This window comes from Panthera uncia, chromosome B1, assembly GCF_023721935.1.
Source record: "Panthera uncia isolate 11264 chromosome B1, Puncia_PCG_1.0, whole genome shotgun sequence".
Taxonomy (NCBI): domain Eukaryota; kingdom Metazoa; phylum Chordata; class Mammalia; order Carnivora; family Felidae; genus Panthera; species Panthera uncia.
The window spans coordinates 146,280,067-146,306,023 of record NC_064811.1 but is presented as its reverse complement, the minus strand read 5'-3'; the positions used below and the strand labels follow the sequence as shown (position 1 = coordinate 146,306,023).

Sequence of the window (25,957 nt, the reverse complement as noted above, 5' to 3'; positions counted from 1 at the left end):
GATAATGTGGGTGGGGGAAATTGAGAAAAATAAATCAAGAGTCATTTCTAAATATCATTAGAAGTGATTGGTTTTATAGGGTGAAGTTGATTTGAGTAATAGTGTGCTGGATTGGGAGTTCAGGAGGGTGCCATTTGCCCTCCTGTAGCAGGAGGGTAATAGAAGATTGCTCACACATGATGACATATGACCTTCGCCAGGTCCAATCTATCTCTCCAGTTGTTTCAAATGGCTGCTTGTTCTGGCATTTGGCCAGACCCAGAGCTTTGTTGAGAAAATGCCTGGCCCTGTTCACAGGTACTTTTGTGGTTCACAAGGTACGAATTTTTTTCTGGAAGAAAATTTATGTCAGGCTGTTTATTTTTCACAAAAAGAATATTAAACCTGCCACTTTACTCTTTGATATCTAAAGAGAATGGATTTTTCTATTATCAATAATACATAATACCCACACTTTGGACATGTACCAAGGAGCTGAAACTTAATTGATTGTGATACAGAACCTGCCAAAAATGTGGTTGAAGCAATGAGGTTTTTAAGAGAAGGAATCTATACAACACATTAACCATCCATTCCTCAAAGCACTCTAAAAGCTCTCTCTGGATGTCAAGTTAAATAAATAATTAGAAAAAAAAGTATGCTAGGGCTACATAAGCTTATGTCCTATTAGCTTTTATCAAGAATTGATAAGGATCCACAAAAACAATAATATCCATGATTTATTGAGCTCTGTGTTAAGCATTTGACATCACCATTTCACACAACAACACCTTCGGTTCAATATTATAATTTCCTATTATCAGATGAGAAAACTGAGGCTCAGGAGGTTAAATAATTTCCCCAAGGCCACACAGCTAGTAAATGAAGGAGGCAGTATACAAACCCAGGTCTGGGATTTGAGATCCTCTGTTTTTTAAAAAATGATACCATACTGTGATCAATAATAGCTGTGCAAGATGTCCACTTTCTCATTCCCAGCCACTGTGAATATGTCTACATGATTAAATTCAGGACATCAAGAAGGGGAGATTATCTTGGATTTTTTGATGGGCCCAACCTAATGACATCTTTCCTGGTTGTGGAGAGAGGGAAATATGACCATGGAAGAATGGTCAGAAAGATACAACTTTGTTGGCTTTGAAGATGGGGGAAGAGATACAGGAGTCAATGTTGGAAGCCTCTAAAAGTCATAAAGCCAAGGAAAGGGACTCCTTTAGAGTCTCCAAAATGCACATATTTCTGCTGACACCTGATTTTAGCCCCATGAGACCCACATCAAACTTCTAACCTCTGCAAGAGAAAGATGATAAATTTGTGTTGTTGTAAGCCACGAAGTTTGTGCAGATTGTTATGACAGGAATAAAAAACTAATACGTGTGCCAACTCTCTAACATGTTTGCTAAATTCTTCCTGACTTTTACTTCTGGAAAAAGTATGTGTTCACTCAAATTAGCATGAAATGTATTCAAAGCTCAATGATGTTTTTCTTTTTGCCTTAGCTGACCGGAATGACAGAGCCAATTTTAGACTTCAACTGTAATTATGTTACAGGTAAGAATATTTTTTTCTGTCTTCTATATGGTTTCTGATCTCTTCTTATATTTTTATTTTTGCATTTTCATGTGTATATTCACACATGTACTTTTATATCAAGATGTTGCAGAGAGAAAGAACAAGAAAGAAAGAGAGAGAGAGAAATAGAGAGAATAAATGGGAATAAGACAGAGTGGAGTTAGGACAGGGAGAGAGAGAGAAAAGAAAAGCAGTCAAGTTGTTTTATGAAAGTGGAGAGATGATTTTTATACTGAGATGTCTCAGTGGTATCAAGGGACATATTTGAATGATTGCTTTTAAAACTTAAGATCATCCTAAAGTTTTGTCCAACTTTATAAATGCTTTGTAAATGGGTATTCTGGGAAGAGGTATTACCTTGCCATTGCTGTTTTTTGCTTATATGTACCTATCGGACCTACGTCTTTCCGGTCATATGCAAATATCCATTTTAGAGATGCAGCCCCACCCTTTTTTGAGGGGATTTACATACAATTACACCTGGACTGTGGTATTGTAATGACACTGCTTTCAATTTTAGCGGGGAGGCTGATGAAAACATAAGAAAGCTGAATGCATTTAAGACAAAGATTTCTAATACAAATGAGAGTTGGTTTGTACCTTGCTGGGTATACAAAAGGTAGGCTGACCACATTGTCAGAAGGGAGCCACATCATTAATCAGAATCCTGTTCTTGCAGGATGGAAAGTGAATTAGGGAGTCATGATTTCAGAAAAAGAAAAATAGCCTTCTGCCACCTCCATTGCAATATTTGTGTAACTAAGCAACAAAATTCTCCTATTTAGCAAAGCCCTAATGATGCTGACAGTACGGTCTTGGAATAATGCTTAATACAACTTCATTATCCCCACCACTCTAGCTCTATTGCATATGCAGTGCCTGATTAGGGAGAACGAGAAGCAGAGTGAATGCTGTTTGGTGCACCTGCATCTAAAAAGACCAAATAAAGTATTGATTTGGATGAATCTAATGACGGTCATTTAGCGTGTTTATCTACTCAGAGCATTCATTTGAGCTGACAAAGAATGCCGTACAACCCACTGTTAAATGTATCCTAGAATTGTAAAGCCTTAATGATTCTGTCATGCTAGGTCACATAGACACAAAAATGGTGACATTGGCTGTTACCAACTCTATTGACACCTGGTTATAGTCTATCTCGAAGGAAGATTTTGAGGAAAACTGAAGATTGAAATCACCTGATGGTTTTCGTATGTCTTTTGAAACTTGAAAAACCTCCTTTCTGCATTAAGGTTTCTGTTATTTCTGCAGAAAATCTAATTTTAAGACTCGAGGAAGATTGTTTCTTATTTCCTGCTTTTCATGCAGAGAAGTTGCTTCAGAGGATACCAATACCTTTGCAGAAATTCTCTTGTATTTTCTCCCCCGTCTCTTTTGACCCTGACTTTTCTTCCAAGTATGCTGTTTCCAAGGGTTATCATCATGGAACAGATGTTAAAGAAAGATGCTGAAAATAAAATCCATGACTGTCTTGGTTCAGAATCTTTTCAAATGTTATTATGGCCTCTAATAAGTGACATTTATGCCATAGCATTTTAAATTCACAAAGCAGTTTAGAGGTATCCTCCCAATTTTTTCAAACGATCTCACCATCCTTTTTATTGACCTTTCTCTGTTATCGGATGCATTTTTATAGTGCCCGAACATAGAGACATAAAGGGGAAATATTTAATGTTTCCTTCTGCCATTTCTGTGGTGACATGCAACACTTAGAGCACATGACCCTAGACGATTTTATTTCTCTTAGAATTAAAATAAAAATAAAAAGAATAAAAAACGAGCACACACATAACTTCTTTAGAAGTGAGGGGTAGACTAAGTGGAAATAATCTTCTAACTTAGGCTAGCAGTGAGAGGTCAAATCCTCTTCTGATTCTTTACTGGTAAAGAGACACACATTAAATCAGGCCATTCAGATCCAACACGACTGTTTATATATCCTCAACTAGCTTGACAAAAAGTTAATGTGGTCAGCTATTTTTATTTTTGCTTATATTACTTTGGCAAAACTTTTCACTCTGAATACTATTCTGGTGTTCCAGAGGGGGGGAAGAAACCTCTTGGCAAATTGTTTACTTATAACAATAATAAATTACATAAAAATACATCTTGACCTATAGATTTGGCAAACTGTTCTCAACCCCACCTCCTTCCTTTTTATTTTTAAAATGTGTATTTATTTTGATAGGGTGCACATGTGGGCATGCGCATGAGCAGGGGAGGGCCGAGAAAGAGGGAGAGAGAGAATTCCAAGCAGGCTCCAGGCTTAGCACAGACTCCAATGCGGGGACTCAATCCTATAATTGTGAGATCTTGACCTGAGTCAAGAGTGGACCTTAACCAAATGCATCACCCTGACACCCCAACCTCACCCCCTTCCTGAGTCAAGTACGTTATTTCAATTGTCTACTTGCATTTAGAAGTTAGGAAATCTTCTTCATATCAACTTGTTCTAGTGGCATTATGGCTTATAGAAAGGAGAGAAGGCAGACTTTTTTTTTTTTTTTTTCATAACGTATGCCTGATATTGGGCTAGGTGTATTTAGTACATTCTCTCAATTACTTTCCACTTATAAAAAAGTGTCATTTGCTTCATTTTACAAATGAGAATATTGAGGGTCAAAGGAATATTGTAATTGGTTCTAGGTCACCCAACTAAGCGACAGGGCATGGATTGAAACTCAGATTTTTCTGACTTGAAAACATTTTTTTACATTGCCTGCATTTTGAAAATTCGTGCTTGGATCTGAGCTTCAGACATGTAGACAGATCTGAATCATTTTGAATATGTCTCCTTTTTATGAAAGCAGAGAGGGTTAATTTAATTACTAGTTTCTCTTTTAAACTGTGCTCAACTATAATTTAAATGTATATATTATTATGCAATTACATGAAAATGAACCCACAAGGGTAACTCCTTTTGATGCTTTCCAAAGGAGGTAATTCTAGCTATTTGTCCAGTATGATGTTATAACTTAAACTTCATAGAAATTGAAGAGTGTTTTCATTGAGTTGTTAATTTTGAAGAGCTTTATATATATGCTTGAGGATTTTTTTGTGTGTAATTTCTTTTTGTAATTATGGTATAACAATGTGTGAACTAATATATGTATATTTAACAAAAAATTACAACTTAAAAAACTTCACCTTTTTTAAAATCATGAATTATCATGATGAAGTAAATTCTCTAAATATGTGCACAACAGAGCTACAGTTATTCAGTTGCTAATAGGTCACAATCTTTCTAACCGTAATTTGAATAGATGTATATAAAACAAGTCATTTTGCCACCTAGTTAGTTTTTAGCAGATGTAAACATTCTTAATATGACACTCCAGCCCTGTTACTTACATTTGTAATCTTGAAACTGTGGTTGTATATATTTAAAAGCTTTCCCAGCTGAGTAACTGATGACATTCACTTCTTATTATGAACTGGTAAATCAATCGTTGGAAGAAAAAATGAGAAGCACGTATACATACAGAGAGACAGATACATCTAGCCTCTACAGGAGACTTTACTGTGATTTATTGGTCCTTTAACGTCTCCTCAGGCTTTTTTCTCCTTTTAGGTATATTCCTGGAGATCCATTAAGACTTTTTGGAGAATGTATTAATTTTTCAAGCCAGCAGGATATCATTTAGTCAATAAATAGGTTTATAGCATCAGTTTCATTCAGGGCTTAGAGACCTTTTTTTTTCTAAGGCTTCATATGTTGGATTCCAGCATCTGTATGTTGTGTCCATGTATGTTACGCAGAGGTGGTGGGAACCGTTGTAGTAGTAATCTGGCATACTGTATTTTCATTCAACTGGGATTTCTAAAGGCATATAAGGATTATATTCATTTTTTTCTCTCCTAACACCCCATCAATCGGTACTCACCTGGCATCTTTATTAATTCTCTACAACTATCTAGCATTCATTTTGGCCAATATGTTGTAGCTCATGGGTATTGGATTTAGCACATTGAACACCTGATGTTCATTCTTTAGGAAATGACCTTTGGTCTAATTTAATGAGGATCAAATTTGAGTCAGGTGTAGTAAATAGAGCTTTCCTCATGATGACATGATTTACTAGAATGCCTAAGTAGCAAGTTCTTTCTAGGATGGTGCCTCTTATTGGTATAAATCCAATGTTGGTATTATTAGAAAATTTCAGAAGATGGCTTAAAATTTTGAAGTGTTTTGGGTAGGGCTTTATTTTGGCTACTGACAAATAAAATGAATTTCTTTTAGCTTAATGCTATATTTTCACATAATGTGTCATTAATGTTTAATGCTTGCAAGATATCATTTGTGCTAAGTCCCAGGGATTTAGTTATTAAAATTATTAACGTATGGAGCCATCCACAAAATTTTGCATTTTGTGTCTACTTAAAACCATGATTTTGAAATCAGTTGTATCAGTAGATAGTTATTATTTATTAAGCACCTTTTAATATGTGTAAAATACATAGTACATGAAAAATTAGATAAACTCAAAACATTTATTCTCTTAAAAAAATTGGGAAACTATTATGAAAGACAACAAACTAATTTGCTTAAATTGCCTTTTCCATAGTGAGACTGACTATAATATATGCACTTGTAAAATGCAAAAACCATGGCAAGCATTTAGAAAACTGTACAAATCAAAAATTATCTGAAATAGAAGTAGCCATGACAAAACATAACTTCTGCTTTGGTGAGTTTAAGATGATCTGAATTGGTTTCTAGTTGTGACACAGAAAAAAAAAAGAAGTTAAGGTTGGGGAAGCACTTCCCTGGGGTCATCCAAAGTTGTATTGCTATGGGTTCAGGAAACTCAAAATCCCTCAGAAATCATGGGCCAGCTCCTGGGAATGAGCAACAACTATCCAAAGCAACTATTGGGAACTTTCAGCCTGAAGCGTGCTACTCAAAATGCCAGCCATCCAGAAGATAAGGAGCTTGTCTCAGAATGTAAATCAATACATGGTTCCCTTCATTGAGAAAATCTTAGTATAAAAAATATATATATTAGCTGAACTGTTGCTCCGTGACATAGCTTTGATGCAAGTTCCTTATCTTGTCAGATAGACTTGCCAGAGAGACTGGCAGCTAGTCCATGAACCACATTTTGAGTAGCACTGGCCTAGAGCAGAGCTTTTCATTCTAGGCACTATCGACATGTAGGACTAGCTTGTCCAAACTACTTGATTGTGTGGGCTGTCCTGTATTGGATGCGTGTAGGATATCACTAGTTGCCCCCGGCACCTGCCTCAGTTAGTTGTGATGATCAAAATGTTTCCTAAGATAGCCAATATTCCATTAGTGGGGGTGGGGGTGGGAGTGGGGACAAAATTGCCCCAGTTGTGATCTACTGGCCTAGAGGATTTATTTCTTAACTTCTAAGTGATGTCTCTATTGGTACCATTCATAGCATCTGAATGCCAATCTATGGATAAAGTACAAAGTACAAGAGGGGTGCCTGGGTGGCTCAGTTGGCTAAGGATCTGACTTCAGCTTAGGTCATGAGCTCATGGTTCATGGGTTCAAGCCCCACACGAGGCTCTGTGCTGACAGCTCAGAGCCTGGAGCCTGCTTCAGATTCTGTCTTCCTGTCTCTATGCCCTTTCCCTGCTTGTGTTCTGTCTCTCTCTGTCTCTGTCTCTCTCTCAAAAATAAATAAACATTAAAAAAAAAGTACACGAATTTATTTAGGACTTACTACTTCAGTTTTCCATTAAACAATTACTTTGTGACATAACATAGTATACTTAGTGTGTTTAAAGTAATACACAAGGGGTGCCTGGATGGCTCAGTCGGTTGAGCGTCCAACTTCAGCTCAGGTCATGATTTCGCTGTCTGTGAGTTCAAGCCCCGTGTCAGGCTCTGTGCTGACAGCTGACAGCTGGGAGCCTGGAGCCTGTTTCAGATTCTGTGTCTCCCTCTCTCTCTGACCCTCGCCCATTCATGCTCTGTCTCTGTCTCTGTCTCTGTCAAAAATAAACATCAAAAAAATTTAAAAAAATAAAAAAAAATAAATAAAGTAATACACAAGGTTATAAAGAGTTCATCATATTTTTTTTCTACAGAGGTATTCAAGGCCTAACACCAGGAACACAGCCTGATCTATCTCTGGAAATGGTTTTAACTGACACAAACAGGATCAGTTAGTTATCTTTACCATTATAAAAAGTAGAAAATAAATTAAGCCCTGGTATTTAAACAGAACTGTTAATTAAAATTGTCTTTTTATAATGAAATTAACTATGTACTGAAATGTTAGAAAATATGTTCCTGACCAACTGTTCTCTGAATGCAAAGCCATATGTTTGCTTTCTTCTGGTTATTTATAAATAATAGGAGTAATAACAATAGCAATACAATAACACGACTTCCTTACATTTGGAGAGTACGTTGTACGTCTCAAAATGCATCCACAGACCTTATTTCTTACATCCTCGGGTCAGTATCTCTGTCTGTTATAACAAAATCTGCAGTCTTCGTTCTGGCCTTTCTTATTCTAACAGAAACAAGATAGAGATCACAGGAGCATAGCACACTGGTTTTTCTACACACACACACACACACACACACACACACACACACACACTGAGTGATGTCGCTTTTCTCACTACCTTCATAAAGAACAATGCCCATATAAGTTTCTCTGAATTCTGCCTGATAAAAGAGCCAGTCTAAATCATACTAGAGCCTAAAAAATTTTAAAAAAAGTTTGTTTTCAAATAGTGGGTTTACAAGGTTTTCTTTGGTTGTTGTGTTTTTGTTTTTGTTTTGTTTTTTTGTTTTTGTTATTTGTTTTGGTTAAAGTAGTTAGACATTGTGTGTAAGCTGGAAACCAGAAGGTTTTAATGGATCTTACTGACCTGTTATATAGGATTTGATTTATTTCTCCCCTCTTGTTGGGGCAAATGTCAGACTTGGAGTTGTCAGGTTTAGTAGTGGTGAAAAAAAGGAATATTCTGGAGAATCAGAAATATCAGTGGCATACCTCACTGTTCTAGGTCCTTCAAATGCAGAAAAGTTTATATTTGAATCACAGACAGTTATCATGTTAAAACCCAAGATTTAGAAACTTTTGTAACATATTTTAAGATAGCATGGCTCGTATACTCACTAATTACTATCAAAAGGCCCTCCCGTTCCTTCTCGCCATCTACCTTACTTCTTTCCTGATACTGAATTTCAAACAAGTAATTTAAAAAGACCTATATATTGATTGAAGGGTTCTGTCTGTAAAGCACTGGACTATAACGAAATTAATTGACTGCGGGGCTCCACTGGCTAAGCATATTTCAGAAAAAGTTGATTCTGTCCTAACTGGAGTTTCGCAGTTCTGTATCCTCTCCACTTCGCTCATCCTATTTTCCAATTGAACACCTTTCCTTTTATTCCTTCTTTGGTAAATTAAAACAGTTATTAGATTAGAAACAGTGGTTGAAAAGAAATTCAGAATATAGCCATTCAAAAGACCAGCATAAAATAGTGATGAGTATCTGAATCAGCAAGTATTTCAGGCATTTTAAACTTTACAGAGCTGCACACTGCTTGACATTTGTTGGGGTCATTCTCTTTAATATAGCAGAGTCTATATTGTTCCAGAACCTTCTCACTGCCACATGGCTGGGAGCAGACTGCTTGTTGTAAGGTGGATCAGGCACCGTGATGGTGATTAACACTTCCCTTCATGGGGATTCCTCCAAGCTACCCGTGCTACCCCCTTGAGAAGCAAAAAGTCAACAGTATCCTGCGTGTGCTCTGAAAGGCTGCAGACTCCAAAACAAGATGTAACTGATGGAGAATGGGTTCTTACACAATCGGAAACAGACTCCTCAATTCCAACCTTTCTCTATTTTCTGTCTGTTTAAAAACAAATGTCGGGAGGATGTGGAGAAACAGGAACCCTCTTGCACTGTTGGTGGGAATGCAAACTGGTGCAACCACTCTGGAAAACAGTGTGGAGGTTCCTCAAAAAATTAAAAATAGACTTACCCTATGACCCAGCAGTAGCACTGCTAGGAATTTACCCAAGAGATACAGGAGTACTGATGCATAGGGGCACTTGTACCCCAATGTTTATAGCAGCACTCTCAACAATAGCCAAATTATGGAAAGAGCCTAAATGTCCATCAACTGATGAATGGATAAAGAAATTGTGGTTTATATACACAATGGAATACTACGTGGCAATGAGAAAGAATGAAATATGGCCCTTTGTAGCAACGTGGGTGGAACTGGAGAGTGTGATGCTAAGTGAAATAAGCCATACAGAGAAAGACGGATATCATATGTTTTCACTCTTATGTGGATCCTGAGAAACTTAACAGAAACCCATGGGGGAGGGGAAGGAAAAAAAAAAGGTGGTTAGAGTGGGAGAGAGCCAAAGCATAAGAGACTCTTAAAAACTGAGAACAAACTGAGGGTTGATGGGGGGTAGGAGGGAGGGGAGGGTGGGTGATGGGTATTGAGGAGGGCACCTTTTGGGATGAGCACTGGGTGTTGTATGGAAACCAATTTGACAATAAATTTCATATATTGAAAAAATAAATAAATAAATAAATAAATAAAAACAAATGTCGGTGCAGTGCAGTGAAATATGATACAAAACAGTATTGGTGTTCAATAGGCTGGTGCTCATCTGCTTGTGTAATTAACTTTCTGCTTTTTCTTTAATGAGTATCTTATAACAATCAATATAAAAAAATTCCAGGCCTTTTGGAAAATAACGCAAAATATATTTTTTTACCCACTTTAAAATTTTTTAACACTTGTCTTTATTTTTTTAACATTTATTTTTATTTATTTTTGAGAGAGGGAGGGAGAGACAGAGCGCGAGTAGGGAAGGGGCACAGAGAGAGGGGAACAGAGCACCTGAAGCAGGCTCCAGGCCCTGGTGCAGGGCTCGAACTCATGAGTCGTGAGATCATGACTTGAGTCAAAGTCAGACACTTAACCGACTGAGTCACCCAGGTTCCCCATATTTTACCCATTTTTAAAATGCAGTTTTGGATTTCAAATTCACATTTTTTTGTATGTTGACTAAAACCGCAGACATTAACTTGTGTTATCACTTATGTCCAAGTGAGACTATTTATTGAAGGAAGGAGGAAGGAAAGGAACTAATATATGTTCAGAGACGACTGTAAACAATGCATGGTCCAAATGCATTATATTGCTTTTTTTCTTCAAATGTTATAGTGGGCAGGCAGAGTTCCTATTGTTAGCTATCCATTTTTAAGCCTCCCTCTGAAATATTAAGTCCTTCTCTGCTCTCTCAGGTAGGTGTTATGATCATTATGATTCTCATTTTGTAGATAAGGCTAAAATCAGTGAAGTTCCTTGCCCAAGAGCTAATAGTTAAGTAATAAAATCTGAATCAGCAAACAGGTGTTCGTGTGTGTGTGTATGTATTCACGCGTGTGCATGCACAGGTATCAAAATCCCTAGTTTATCTTAAACCATTCTGTCTCCCTCTATTCCTTTAATTAGACAAAATGTTATTAGCAGCTCTTAAATGCCTGACCCTGAGCTAAGTGCTGAGGGAAGCATGTGGAAGCCCTTGACCTACTGGGACTTAGAGTCTTAGTAAAGAGATCAAATTTACACAGCAGCTAGTGATGTGACGAAATACAGCTTTTATTTTTAACCACTTGGTCTCACACGTGGCTCTAAAAGGTAGTTATCTCACCAAATATACGACTTCACTTATATCTAAATATGGAGTCTAAAAAGCAAAACAAATGAACAAGGGAAACAAAACAGAGATAAAATTGTAGAGACAAAGAACAAACTGATGGTTGCCAGAGGGGGCAGAGGAGGGGGGATGTACTAAACAGGTGAAAGGGTTAAGAGGTATAATCTTCCAACTGTAAAATAAATAAGTCATGGGGATGTAATATACAGCATGGGGAATATAGTCGATCATATTGTTAAAACTTTGCATCATGAAGATGGTAACCAGACTTACCATGGTGATCATTTTGTAATGTATATAAATATTGAATCACTAGGTCTTACACCTGAAGCATAATATTATACACCAATTATATGTCAATAAAATTACCTTATAATTTAGGAATATTGTATCATGCATGTAAAGCTGTGAGAGAAAGCCAACCAGGGCTTCTTTCTCTGAGGGGCTGAGTGAAGGGATAGTGAAAGCTCACTAACTTGATGAAAATAAAACAACTGAGACAGAAAAAGGAAGATGGCAGGAGGAAGATGAAAAATATGGGCAAAGAGTATGATTTAACCACACATGGTCTTTGTCCCTCAGTTTGTTTTCTGGAATAGCTCTCTGCATTCAGACTTGAGTCTAACTAGAAAGATCTGCAGTTTAAAAAGCCAACACTATTGCATTAGTAAAGATGAGAGACGATGACGGGTTTAACCAAGACAATGACAGTGGGGTTGGAGATTAGGGATGGATTTGAGATCCATTTAAGAGAACCATATATAGGCCTTGGTGACTGATTATAAAGAATTGGTTTAGGCAGAATCCCTGGTTTTTGGCTTGAGGCCATTATGATTTGGAGAGCCTGTGGTGAGCATCTTGCTTTCCTATAAAAATGACATGTGATGGTTAATTTTATATGTCAACTTGGGTAGGTCACGGTGCCCAGATATGTGGTTAAATATTATTCTGGATGTTTCGGTGAGGGTGTCTTTTGGAAAAGATTAGCATTTATATTGGTGGAATTTGAGGGGCACCTGGGTCAGTTGGTTGAGCATCTGACTTTGGCTCAGGTCACGATCTCACGGTTTGTGAATTTGAGTCCCACATCAGGCTCTCTACTTTCAGCAAAGCCCACTTTCGATCATCTGTCACCCTCTCTCTCTGCCCCTCCCATGCTCATGCTCTGTCTCTCTCTCAATAATAAATAAATGCTAAAAAAATTTTAAATAAAAAAATGAATAAACATTAAATAAAGACAGAAAGAAACAAATAAATAAATAGGTGGAATTTGAGTACAGCAGAATGTCCTCTGTAATGTGGGTGAGTGGGCCTCATCCAATCAGTTGAAGGCCTAAATAGAATGAAAGACTGATTTGCCCCAGCAAGAGGGAATTCTGCCAGTAGAAAACCTTCAGGCTTGAGTTGCAACATCACCTCTTTCCAGTGTCTCCAGCCTGCCACCCTTCCCTGTAGATTTTAAAGTCAGCCTCCATCATTGTGTGAGCCAATTCCTTAAAATGAAATTTCTCTCTCTCTCTATGTATACAACTTATGGGTTCTGTTTTCCCAGAGAACTATGAATAACACAGGAGATAGAAATATTAAATTTCTTACAGAGTTGCCTAAGGGAAAAAGAGCCGTGGCTGAAATGCACATATATCATAAGTTAATAAATATTCAGATATAAATTCTTATAAAGACAAGCAAACATTATACACCACCCAAGACACAGGTGTACTGCATTCTCTAAGGATCCCAACATACCAGTCCATCAGGGAGTATAAAGTCACTTTATAGACAGAGAAATTGAGCCAGAGGTCATATGGTGTGCTCCAGGTCTGGGATTCATACCGGGATTCATACTCAGGTATGTTCACCTTTAAAATCTGTGTTCTTGACCTTCTACCTCAGTAGCTTCTCTTTAAAAGTTTTGCTGTTTACAGTTTTTCAATAAAGAATAGTTTTGGTGATGCTTATGTAATGCATACAGGTTTCCAAGCACTATTCTAAAAGTTGTATACATTGCAACTCATTTAATCCATACAATGATCCTGTGTTATAGGTGCAACAGACACAGAAATTATGTGAGATAAATGTTACATGGAAACTTGTGGGGTTATTTTATGAAGGCAGGATGGAGAAAAGGAACTCTTATTTCTTCAGAGACTACCAGAAGTTTGCTCTTTCCACTAAGCTTTTTTAAGAAGAAAAATGGTATTCAAGATGTATAGTTGGAAAGAATGGAAAAACAATAATCTGACATCAAAACTATTTAGCTTTTGAAAACAGCTTATAATACATCTGTTCATGACTTATATTGTTATAGTTTACTGAAATATGTTTTTTCTTACTGTACAAATAATGCATATCCAACTACTGCTAAGAGTCTGCCTCATATACTAATAACACACCCACCCAAGCACTCACACATCCACCCCTACACTCCTACATAGACATGTTCATGAAAAAAATACTGACTGCTAAACTGAACGGTCACTCTTAGTCCTCAGCTTCTCTTGAAACACTCTCTTCCCCTGTCTTCCAAGACATCACACACTCTCATTTTCCTATGGCTTCCCTGATTGCTCCTGCTTCTTTACTTCCTCCTTACCAACGTGACCTCTAAACTTAGGACCGTGTTCAAAGGTTCAGTCTTGGGCTCTTTTCTTTTCTGCTCATTCTTCCACGAATGCATCCAGGCTAATGGCTGTAAATACCATTTTTATGTTGATATTACATAAATCTATTGCTCAGAACCTCGTCCTTGAAGTCCAACTCCATACTTTATATTCAGTGCATCCACTTAGAAATCTAATAATCGTGCCAAAATTTGAACATTAATATGTTCTGAATAAACTTCCTTCCAAACCTGTTTCTCCTCAGGAAGTGGCAACACCACTGTTCCTGTTGTTCAGGTCGGATCCTTGGATCCACCTTTGAACCTCATCCTTTTCTTCTAGCGTACATCCAATTTTGCCTCTCTCATGTGTATTCAACCCAGAAATCAGAGGGAATCTTTTAAAAATGCAAGCCTACTGAGTCAGTGCCATGACTTAGCTTGGGATCTTTAAAGAGCTCCTGATCTCATCGAGAGTAAAAGGAAGATTCTTTCCCAAGTGCTCCAGGGCTCTAAAGGATCTGCACATCTTTCTCCTCATTCATTCGGCTCCAGCCACAGTGGTCTCCATGCCGTTTATGGAACCTATTGGAAAACTCTCACCCAAGGCATTTGTGCATGCTGTTCCATCTGCCTACAAGGCTTTCTCGTAGACAGGGCTCACCCTCTCACAATCATACAACTGTTAGGTCATCTAAACATTTTTTCTGATCAACCATTTTAAAATTCAATTACGTTCTTTCTACCACATATGGTATGCCCTATTTTTCTTCTCTGACTTATTCTGCCCTACAGCACTTACTGAAATTTGACATACTTTTATTTTACATGTTTGTTTATTAATGAAGTTTCTTTTTCTATAGCTTGCAAGCTCAATGAGGGCAGATGGTTCAATCTGCTCTCTCCTCCCCCAACCCTATGTATCCTCTGTACCTATGAGTTGCCTGGCATATGATGGGAGCTTATTAAGCACTTGTTGAATATTCAATGATTGCTGAGTAAATATTTAACATAATTGAGATTGTACTATAAATATTGATTTTTGTCTTGCTTTTTCTTGCAGTATTAGTATGAGGAAATTAGATATTTCCTCATATCAATAAATAGATTTTGGGAAAACTTAATTTCATTTTATAAAAATTGTCAATTGAATAACTTTAATCAATTAGTATAAATCAGATGGGTCCAATACTAATCCCACATTCCAAATTGAAAGCATTCTTTCCCTAGAAGTGAATTACAAAAGGAAATTTAAATAAAGACCCAACAAGTTTGACTCAGATTTTACAAGTCTAGAACCAAAGCAGAAGGGGAGAGTTGGATAATTTTAATTTATCAAGTTAAAATAGCTCAAAGTTTCTATATCCAGTCTAGAGGTGTTGTATTTTATTTTATTTTATTTTATTTTATTTTATTTTATTTTATTTTATTTTTTATATTTATTTTATTTTATTTTATTTTATTTTTTATATTTATTTTATTTTATTTTATTTTATTTTATTTTATTTTATTTTATTTTTCATGTTTATGTATTTTGAGAGAGAGAGACAGCATGAGCAGGGGAGGGGCAGAGACAGAGGGAAAGAGAGAGAGAATCCCAAGCAGTTTCTGCACTGTCAGCACTGAACCCAATGCGGGGCTAGATCTTACAAACTGAGAGATGATTTGACATGAAATAAAGAGTGGGATGCTCAACCTCCTGAGCCACCCAGGCGCCCCTGTATTCTTATTTTTTGAGTGTCAAAATACCATTTCCCTGTAATGTATTTTAATTTCTTCTTTTCTCGTATATGTGGTGGTTTGCAACTTTGGGCTATTACAAATAAAACTAGTGAAAATCCTTATACTTATTTTTTTTAACACATCTCTGATTCCCTCATGATAAAAGGACAGATGCAAATCAAAATATAAGAACATTTTTGAGACATTTGAGACAATCTTGTTAACATTTTGCCAAATTGCTTTCCAAAAACATTATTCTAATTTTTGCTCCCCAACAGAGAATTAGAGTGGTCCTTTCTCTCACACCCTGCCAACAATAGGAATCATCTTAGAAAAGCAATTATCACCAAATTTATGAGTTATAATGATGTATCTATTAAAGTAATTTACACTCTTTAATTGTAAGTGAAGTTTATGCTTTTCATATGTTTATTAGTCATTTGAAATTTTCTTTTGTGAATCACCAGCTTTTCCATTACTTCTTAGTCTTTGTCATTGTTTATTAAAATATGAAAGTTTCTTTCATAACAAGTATATTAGTGCTCTGCTGGTCACATGGGTGTAACCATTTCTTTTCTGGTCAATATTACTTACCTTTTTTTTTTGTCTTAAGTTATATAGATCAAATCTACCAATCTGTCCCTTTATGATTGATGATTTTCTTGTTTTTTTTCTAATTATTATTGTCTTGTTCATTTTTTTAACATTTAGTTCCATAGTTTGTCCTAATTTTATTTTGTCATTGTACAAGGGCATTGTATAAAATCATCACTGTCTCTAGGCTTTCTTAAAAAACTGCTTGGGACTCTCCTCTGTGGAGGGAATGCCTTTCCCTACTCTGGAGGCAGGGCAGCCATGGGCAGGGGCAGGGGGCTGCAGACAGCACAGGCATTTCAGAGAATAAACACATCAAAAACAAAGTTCACCTGCCTGGAATCTCTGAACTGTATCTTTTAGTCTGAGAAGGAGTGTGGCTTCACTTCTTTCTTCTACAGGCCCCTTTGCTGTGAGTTTCTTAAAGGAAGATCATGGGAAATCAGGCTAGTGAGAATAAAGATGGGTTTCTGAAAGCAGCTTTCTGCTAGATGTGCAATAGACATTTTTAGCCAGCTAAATGGCATTGTGTCATGTCTTTTTGAGTCACTTCCATTGCTCTTTGTCACCTTTCCCTTTTCAGCATTGGTTGTGTCCCCAAGCACTTGCATCCACTCTTGCTGGATCAGGGGAGTCAGAATCTCTGAGCCCTGGCAGGTCTGAGAATGAGAAGTCTCAGTACAGGTGGGAAGAGGTGCCAAGAAGGTGGGAAGGAGAAAAAATTGCAGGTGATCATCACCTCTTTTGACTGGGACAGAAGACCATGTATGCAGTCATGAAAACACCCAGCGTAAAACATAAAAGAAAGGAGTAATGGACATAAATAATAGAAGCTAATAGTCGAAGATAGAAAACATTGTATTCAACAGAATACCATTCAGAAGAGCTGTGTATTTTTTCCGCGGAAGAAACACCTTAAAAACCCACTTAGAGTGGAAGACAAGATCCCTAAGATATATTTATTAACAAAAGATGGTCCCTAAATTTCTCTGCAGAATAAAGAGCTGAAGAATTTTGAGAATATTGGCCTTGAAGAAAGAAAAGTTAGATGGAGGCTTTCCAGAGGAATGTTACCTGCTTTGTGTTGTTCAGCAGAAGCTATAAAATTATGATATGCTCAGAGTTGGATGTTTGGAAACCAGTGAAGGATTTTTGACCAAAAGTTTAAAGGAAGCTTAAAGGTTGAGTAAGGAAATCAACAAAAGTGAAAAAAATAATAATGGCTAAAATCACATAAGGCCTATTATGTAGTGGGCACTGTTCCAGGTCCTTTACATAAATTAACTAATTTATTCTCCAAATCCCCCTATAAGTGGGCATTATCACTCTTCCCATTTTGTAGATAAGCAACTTGAGGCAGAGTCAGGTTAAGTCATTTGCCAGGTTATTCAGCTGATAAATGGTAGAACCAGAAACAGAACCCACAACATTTGTTTTCAGAACTGCTTATTTAATTTAAAATAACATACGTCTGTGGGAAAAAAAGGAAGTTAGTCAAGGTTTACCAAACAACACAATAATTTTTTTAATTGACCTGACCATCTTTGAATTTTATTTTGAAAATTTCTATTGTCTCATTGTGGAGCCATATGAAAAACAATTCTATGTTCTTGAAAAAAATATATTCATAATAGATGTGACCAAAAGAGCAGCGTGATAATTTTTAAGTTTTATTATCATCTTCTTCCTTAGTGACCTTATGTCATCAAAGACCACCTGTAAGCTTGTGGCACCCCTATCTCCAGCTCCTGAACCCCAGACTCATATATTTTACTTAACATCTGCATCTGGAAATTTAATAGACATTTCAGGCTCTGTATGTCAAAACTAAATTTCCATCTTCCCCTGTAAAACTGCTCCATGCCAAGACTTCTCCAGTTTGGCTGATGGGACAGCAATCTTCCAGCAGTGCAGGTCCCAAACCTTGCAGTCATCCCTGGCTCTTTTTCCTCATAACCCACATCCTACCTATCAGAAAATCCTATTGTTCTATCTGTGTGGTAGGCACAAAATGGCCCTCAATGATTCCTTTCTTCTGGTGTTCATGACATGGTATAATCTCTTCCATTTGAGTGTGGACTGAAATTATTGACATGTTACTAATGAATCAAATATGCAGAAGTGATGGGATATTGCTTCTGAGGTTAGGTTACAAAAAGATTGTGGTTTCCATCTTTGGTGTCTTCTCATGTTCTCTTTTGGGCCATGGACTCTGGTGCAAGCCAGCTGCCATGTTGTGAAGCAGCTAGGATAGAGTTAATGTAGCATCAATGTACAGAGAAGCAACACCTAGAAATGATCTCTCAACCATTTTGTGAATGTACCAACATTTTATACATCTGATGGTATTCCTTTTACTGCAGCTGATCCAGATTACCAAGAGAAGTATCAAGAGTTACTTGAAAGAGTAACTCCAGATTATGAAGAAAATGGTATAGGCCAATCGGCAGCTGGTGATCCATATTTGGATGATGGTGATGATGAAATGGACCCAGAGACAGAAGAAGCTTATAACAATTTGGTTTGGACTCAGAGCATGAGTGAAAGCGATAAAGCCAAATTTCAGCATATCAGTTTTATAAAGCAATTTGGGTTATGGTGATCTGGCAGAACATAGAAAATGAAGAAAATGTGTCACACTTAGACCAAATTAAGGATGTTGAGTTATGTTACTGATGTATGCAACTTTAATGTTGCATAACACTATCTGCCAAAAGAAACTTTATTCTCTATCGCTTAAACTTAAAATGTATATATGTATACACATATGTTTATATTTATATATTATGTACAGTTAATTCCTCTCTTTTGGTTGCAGTACAATTGGTTTTGAAATAAATCAAATAAAAAAAAAGGAACAGCATGAGAATGAACTTGGAAGGGGATCTTTAGAGGCTTATTAACAGCCATGGGTATGAGCTCAGAAATTGGTCTGGAGATGTCCACAGCTCTTCCCCAAACCTTGATGCTGGCATCCTTGTGGGAGATCCTGGGCCAGAACCACCAGGCTAAGCTGCTCCAAGATTTCTGGTCCTCAGAAATGATGAGCTAATAAATATTAGCTGTTTCCAGCCCCTAAGCTTTTAGGAAATTTGCCAACACAGCAATAGATATTAATACAACCTTCAAAATATATCCAGAATCAGACTGCTTCTTATCGTTTCTGTAAATACCAACCAGCTTCACTATCTCTTGCCTAGATTATTGCAACAGGCTTTATTAAAGGGCTTACTGCTTATTTTCACTTTATTATCTGCATTGTGAGGGCTCAACATCTCTATTCAGAACCCTGCGATGATTCACCATTTCAATCAGAGTAAAAGTATCATGAAATCTCCCATGATCTGGGCCCCAATGACATCTCCTGCCTCACCTGTAATTCCTCTTCCTCTTGGCTCACTCTGCTTGAGCTACTCTGACCTATTTACTCTCCTGAGTGCACATCAGACATGTTCTGATCTTTGGGCCTTTGCATGGGCAGATTCTTCTTTTAGGAATGCTCTTCACAAGCTATCCCTTCTTATCTCTTTCAAACTTTTGCTCCTTCTTACCTATCAATGAGGCCTATTGTATTTAAAATTAAAGCCACTGTCAACCTCCATACCTACTTTCTCCTTTCTAATTTTTAAAAAACGTTTATTTATTTATTTTGAGAGAGAAGGAGAGAGAGAGCACAGGAGGGACAATGAGAGAGGGAGAGAAAGAATCCGAAGCAGTGCAGAGCCTGATGCGGGGCTCGAACTCACTGTGAGACCATGACCTGAGCCAAAACCAACAGTCAGACACTTAACCGACTGAGCCACCCAATCACCCTAGTCTTTTCTAATTTTTTAAGCACTAATAACTTATTATCTGATACTATATAATGTATTTATCATGATTATAATTTATGATAATAATTCTACCCTATTCCCATAGTAGAATGTAAGCTCTATTAGGACAGGGAGTTTAGTTTTGTTCACTGATGTATCTCCAGGGTACAGAACAGTGTCTAGCACATTGTAGACCCTTAATGAATATTTGTTGACTACATGAATCAACGTACCTGTCATTAGAAGATAATTTATATGCCTTTATTTTGATTGGAATGTAAGGTACTAATATCAAATGCTACCTTGGTCTCATTTCCATTATAATGATTAACTAGGATCTCTGAGTGATTTTCTGGCTCAACAGCAGCCAAAACTCAGATGGCTTCCCCCTGTATGAATCACAAATGGCTCTAAAAATGGAAGGAACTCCAGGAACCAGTCCTTAAAGAAACAAACCATGAAATGTAAAAACATGATGTAGGCCTGCAATGGCTGTGAGTCTGGGTGGGGACAGCCTAGAATATAGCCCACAGATGTGGTGAGTCAGATCCTGGACAGTGGGGAGAAAAATGCAGAAGCCTGTAGCAGGGAGCTAGCCAGCAGCTTCCCACTGTAGGCTGGTGGAATTACTCAGAGATAGGAGTCTTACAGTTGCATTGCAAAGACACCAAAACTTGGAATAGCAATGAGATAGGAACTGAATCTGGGGATTCCCTCTCTGACTCCAAATGATCCCCAGTATCAGAAGCAGTCATGGGGCACCTGGTTGGCTTAGTCGGTTAAGCATCAACTTTGACTCAGGGCGTAGTCTCATGGTTTGTGAGTTCAAACCCCACATGGGGCTCTCTTGCTGTCAGCATGGAACCTGCTGCAGATCTTCTGCCCCCCTCTCTCTCTACCCCTCCCCTACTAGTGCAAGCATTCGCTCTGTCTCTCAAAAATAGATAAACATTAAAAAAAGAAGTGGTCTGGAACTGGACTGCTTTCTGGCTACATTAGAAATAGGATGAGATTCTCTTTGAAGGAAAGCTTCCTCCAATTTAGTCCACTGGACTCCCAGAAGTTAAGCAATAAACTCACAACATAGATAACCATATATTAAATGCCTTTATACCCTGAAGATTTGCAGATATTGAAATGTTTAGGTAGTAAATGCTAAGTAGCTCTGCATTAAATACTTAAGGAAATAAAGAATACACTTAAAAGGATGAATATACAATAAGAAACTTTCAGGAATGCAAAGACAGACTTTACTTTTTAAAAAGTAAAATATTTAGAAGTGAAAAATAGTTACTGACAGCAAAAATGTAATATACAAGTAAAATAGTATGATAGACACTGTTGAAAGGCAATTAGTGAACAGGAAGACGTATCTGAAGTATTTATTTATAATGCTGCAATGAGAGGTTAGAAGATGGAAATCATTACAGAAAAATCAAAAGACATGAGGGATAAAATCATAAAGTATAACCTATATCTACTTTGAAGTCCAAAGGATAATAATTGGGGAAAAGGAGAGGAAACACATTTTAAAAGGTGATGGCTATGATATTCCAAGAAAATCGTGTATCCACGCATCTGGGGAGCATGTTGCAATTCAAGGAGAGTAAATAAAAAGAAATCCATGCCTTAGAAATACAGTAGTGAAAGTGCAGAATACCAAAGCCAAAAGGATTTAAAATATCCAGAGAGAAATAACAAATCACAAGCAAAAATAAAAACAAAAGACAATTAGGATGAAAAGACCTTTTTTTTTGTATTATTTGAGGGAGAAAGAGAGAGAGTGTGAGTGAGAGAGAGGGGCAAAGGGAAAGAGAGAGAGAGAGAGGGAGAGAGTATCTTAAACAGGTTCCATACTCAGCGTGTAGCCCTACGTGGGGCTCAATCCCATGACCCCAGAATCAAGATCTGGGGTCACATCACAAGTTGGACACCCAACAGCTGAGCCACCCAGGCACCCTGAAAGGATCTTCTCAACAGCAACCCTAGAACCCTGAAAATGGTATTCTAAATGTATCAAAAAAAAGTTCTAAAAATATTGGCCAAAAATAAACGTCAGACTACAGTTTGAGTGTAGCAAAACAATCTTTCAAGGATGAAGATTAAGACATCCTATGGAACAAAAACTAAGGAAGAAAAAAACTCTGATAGAATATGTCATCTAGAGACCTGCTTTAAAAAACATACTTTATAAAGTAAAAAAATGATCTCAGGAAGATGGTTTGTTATACATGGAGAAATGCTAAACAAATAACACAATATGGCAAACATAAAATCTAAGTCCAAACAAAAAAAGTCTCCATGAAATAGTGAATAGTATAAAGTATAGTATAGAAACTAAGCAAAAGATAGAATCAAAATATTGGGTGTTAACAGTATATAAGTTACAGTGATTAAAACTAAAGCTGTCTTGGGGCACCTGGATGGCTTATTCTGTTGAGTGTCTGACTCTTGATTTTGGCTCAGGTCATGATCTCAGGGTTGTGAGATGAAGCTCCATGTCAGGCTCTGCGCTGATACGGTGAAGCCTGCTTGAGATTCTCTCTCTCTACCCTTCCCCCTCCCCAGTTCACTCTCTCTCCCAAAATAAAGAAACATTAAAAAAAAATCTAAAGCTGTCTTGAGGTCTTGTTTTCCTTGAGGGGTCAAAATTGTTCAATATAGATTTATTCACTTATTTATTCACAAATACAATGTTGCTATTTCATGGATAACCACTAAAGGAACAAAACTGAAATGTGTGAATTCAAAACAACAGGGAGAAAGAATGGAAAAAAAAAATACAATAAAACAACATTAAAAAGTTTCACAAAGTGAAAATAAGAAACAGACCAAGTAGGAAAACAAGGTAAAATCCAAGGAACAAGTTTAAATGTATCGATAATCACAAAAAGCACAAACGGACTCAACTTGCTATTTATAGTATAGAAATGGTCAGATCAGATCAAAACTTGGCCAGATGCTGCTTATGGGAGGCAGAGCTGAAACATAAGCATAGAACAATTGAAAATGAAAAGCAGAAAAAGATAGATCAGTCAAATATACACATACACACTGAAAAAAGTTCTGGTGTCTTCATATTAGTCTTAGTTAAAGTCTAAAAAAAAGGCATTTGCTGCCTGATGATAAAAGTTTCAACTTGCCATGAAAATACAAAAACTGTAAATGTGTTTAATGAAATAGCCTCAAAATATATAGAGACATTTTTGATAAAAGCTAAAGGAGAGATTTTCAACAACAATCATAGAGGAATATTTCAATACATTCCTATCAGCTACTGAGAAATAAAGCAGAGAAAAAGATCAGCAAGCACATGGAAGTTTGAGCAGCACAGACGTCGAGTTTCATCTAATGCACGTATATAGAACTTTTTTTGTATTACTTGATTTTTTTTAGAGTTTTTTTGGTCAAATAGAAAATCCACATCTTCCTATTAAAAAAAAATAGTCTTATACTAGTCCATAAATCAAAGTTTAACAAAATTGAAAGGACAGTTTTATATACACCATATTCTCTTATCTCAGATCAATTAAGGTAAAAGTTATTATAAATCAATCAACAAATCTTCATATATTCAGAAATGAAAAAAAAGCATTTTAGAATAAGTCATAGGCCAAAGAAGAAATCATAATGTAAATTTTAAAAACACTTAGAACTAAATAAAATGAAAATATTACATATAAAAATTTGTGGTATCAGCAAAAGGGGAGCTTCAGTGAAAACTTATTGTTTTAGATGATTGTATTAGAAAAGGACAAATGCTGAAAGTCATTGAGATAAATGTACAACTTTAGGTTCTCCAAAGAAATAGAAATAAACCTAAAGAAAAGACATAGATAATGGTAGATAAATAATAATGAAAAAAATAGACTAGATCAACAATGTGAGAAGTTGGTTTCTAAATGACTAAGAAAATATATAAATCTTAGATGAGATTGATATGATGAGAGAAACAGAGACAGAGGCAGAGAGAGAGAAAAAGACACAGATATCCACTGTTATGAAGTGGACAAATTCTTAGAGAATAACTTTCCAAACCTGGCTTCAGAAGCAATAGAGCCCTAATAGTCTAGTAACTATTTAAAAACATCTGCTGCAGATGAAACATGTATCCGAGGTGATTTGATGAGTGATCAAATCAAATCATCAGAATTTCACAATTCACCATTTGCAATTCATTGTAAAAGACTGATTTAATCTTGCTATCAAAACCAGACAAAGAGATGACATTTAAAGATATTACACGTCGTCTAGGTGGCTCACTTGGTTAAGTGACTGACTCTTGATTTTGGCTCAGGTCATGATCTCATGGTCATGTGATTGAGCCCCACTTGGGGCTCTGCACTGACTTACAGAGACTGCTTGGGATTCTCTCTCTCCCTCTCTCATTGTCCTTCCCTTGCTCTACTTTCTCTCTCAGAATAAATCAATAAGAAAAAAAGAAATTTAAAAATATTGCAAATCTTTTAATTATTAAAATATACAAGTGTCCTATGCAGAACATTTACAATAAAAATCTAAAAGCTTATAAAAAGATAATAAATCTTGACCAATTTGAATTTGTTCCAAGAATCTAAGTATGAATTTGGCAAATTCTACCATTTTCAATCACCACATTGATTAAAAGACTAAAATCATATGATTATCTCAACCGATGTAAAAAAAGCATGCAATTAAATTCAACATTCAATCATGATAAAAAATAAGCTTGTGATATAAACCAATTTTCTTAACCTGGTGATGTTTGCAAACATTATTCCAAATGGAAAATTATAAGAAGCATTCTTTTTAAAATTCAGACAAGACAAAGATATCTCTCACTGCTTTATTGTTTTTAACATTGTTTTATAGCCTCATCAGTGTAATTAAACATAAATAAATTAAAACATAAGAGTTTGAAATGAGAAAATACTGTCATTCTTTGAAAATGATTTGGTTGTATTCATAAAACAACCAAGACTATACAGGCAAATAATTAGAACTAATAGAAAATTAGAAAGATAGCTGACTACATAAAAGTCAATTGCATGTCTGTATAGAAGTAACAAACATTTAGGGAAAAAACATTTAAGGAAAAAGACACCATTTATAATGGCAACACAAACTATAAAATGTCTTAGGAATAAATCTAACATATTTTGTGGGAGACTCTACAGAGAAAAGTACAGTTATAATAGAAGCATATTTTAAGTGACTTAGTAAATGGAGAGGTAGAACAAAACAGGATGAGATGGGATGAGAATAGATGAGAGGATGTTTTTGAGTTAGAAAATTAAACAATCGCATAAATGAGTCTCCTGACGATGATATATAGGGACACCTGGGTGGCTCAATTGGTGAGCCTGGAGCCTGCATGGAATTCTGTGTCTCCCTCTCTCTCTGCCCCTTCCCTGCTTGTGTTCTCTCCCCGTCTCTCTCATAAATAAATAAATAAATAAATAAATAAATAAATAAATAAATAGCTAGCATTTAAAAATGACATATGGATTCAGTACAATTCCAACAAAAGTTCAAATAGTTTTTGTGTGTGCGTGTGTATATTAAATCTGACAAACTGATTCTAATATTGATATGAAAGAGCCGAAGACCTAGAATAGCTAAGACAAATTCATACTTTGTGATTTAAGGAAGTAGTGGGGGAGATCTGAATTGGGAGGATTTTCTAAAGGCTTTGGAACCACATTTATCATATTGTACCCAGAAGTAGTAGTAAATAAGTTGTTTTAAATATTCAAAACATATCTGTTCAGTTTGCATTTTTTCTGTATGCTATTAAAGATAAAATTTTTTATTTTTTTTTTTTTGAAAAATTTTTACCTCAGGTTAATCTTATGATGTTAAATCATAATTGTTCATTCATACACACTGTTCTCATTGGTCTATGCATGGTCTCTTATTTATTTCTTCTTTATTTACACATTAAAAAATGAGTAACTGTGAGCTCATCGCCCAAT

At 36.3% G+C, this 25,957-nt stretch overlaps 1 protein-coding gene and 1 long non-coding RNA gene across 2 annotated transcripts in view; one reads left to right on the top strand and one right to left on the bottom strand.

Annotated features, from left to right (window-relative positions):
* Positions 1–1,551, top strand: part of LOC125923210 (uncharacterized) — a 99,797-nt gene extending 98,246 nt beyond the window's left edge. Inside the window, exon 6 of the long non-coding RNA XR_007457948.1 lies at positions 1,500–1,551. This is a non-coding gene — a long non-coding RNA (uncharacterized LOC125923210). The remainder of the gene's footprint in view (positions 1–1,499) is intronic.
* GALNTL6 (polypeptide N-acetylgalactosaminyltransferase like 6) overlaps positions 1–25,957 on the bottom strand; it is a 1,200,087-nt gene that overhangs the window by 307,984 nt on the left and 866,146 nt on the right. The gene's annotated exons all lie outside the window — the stretch shown is intronic.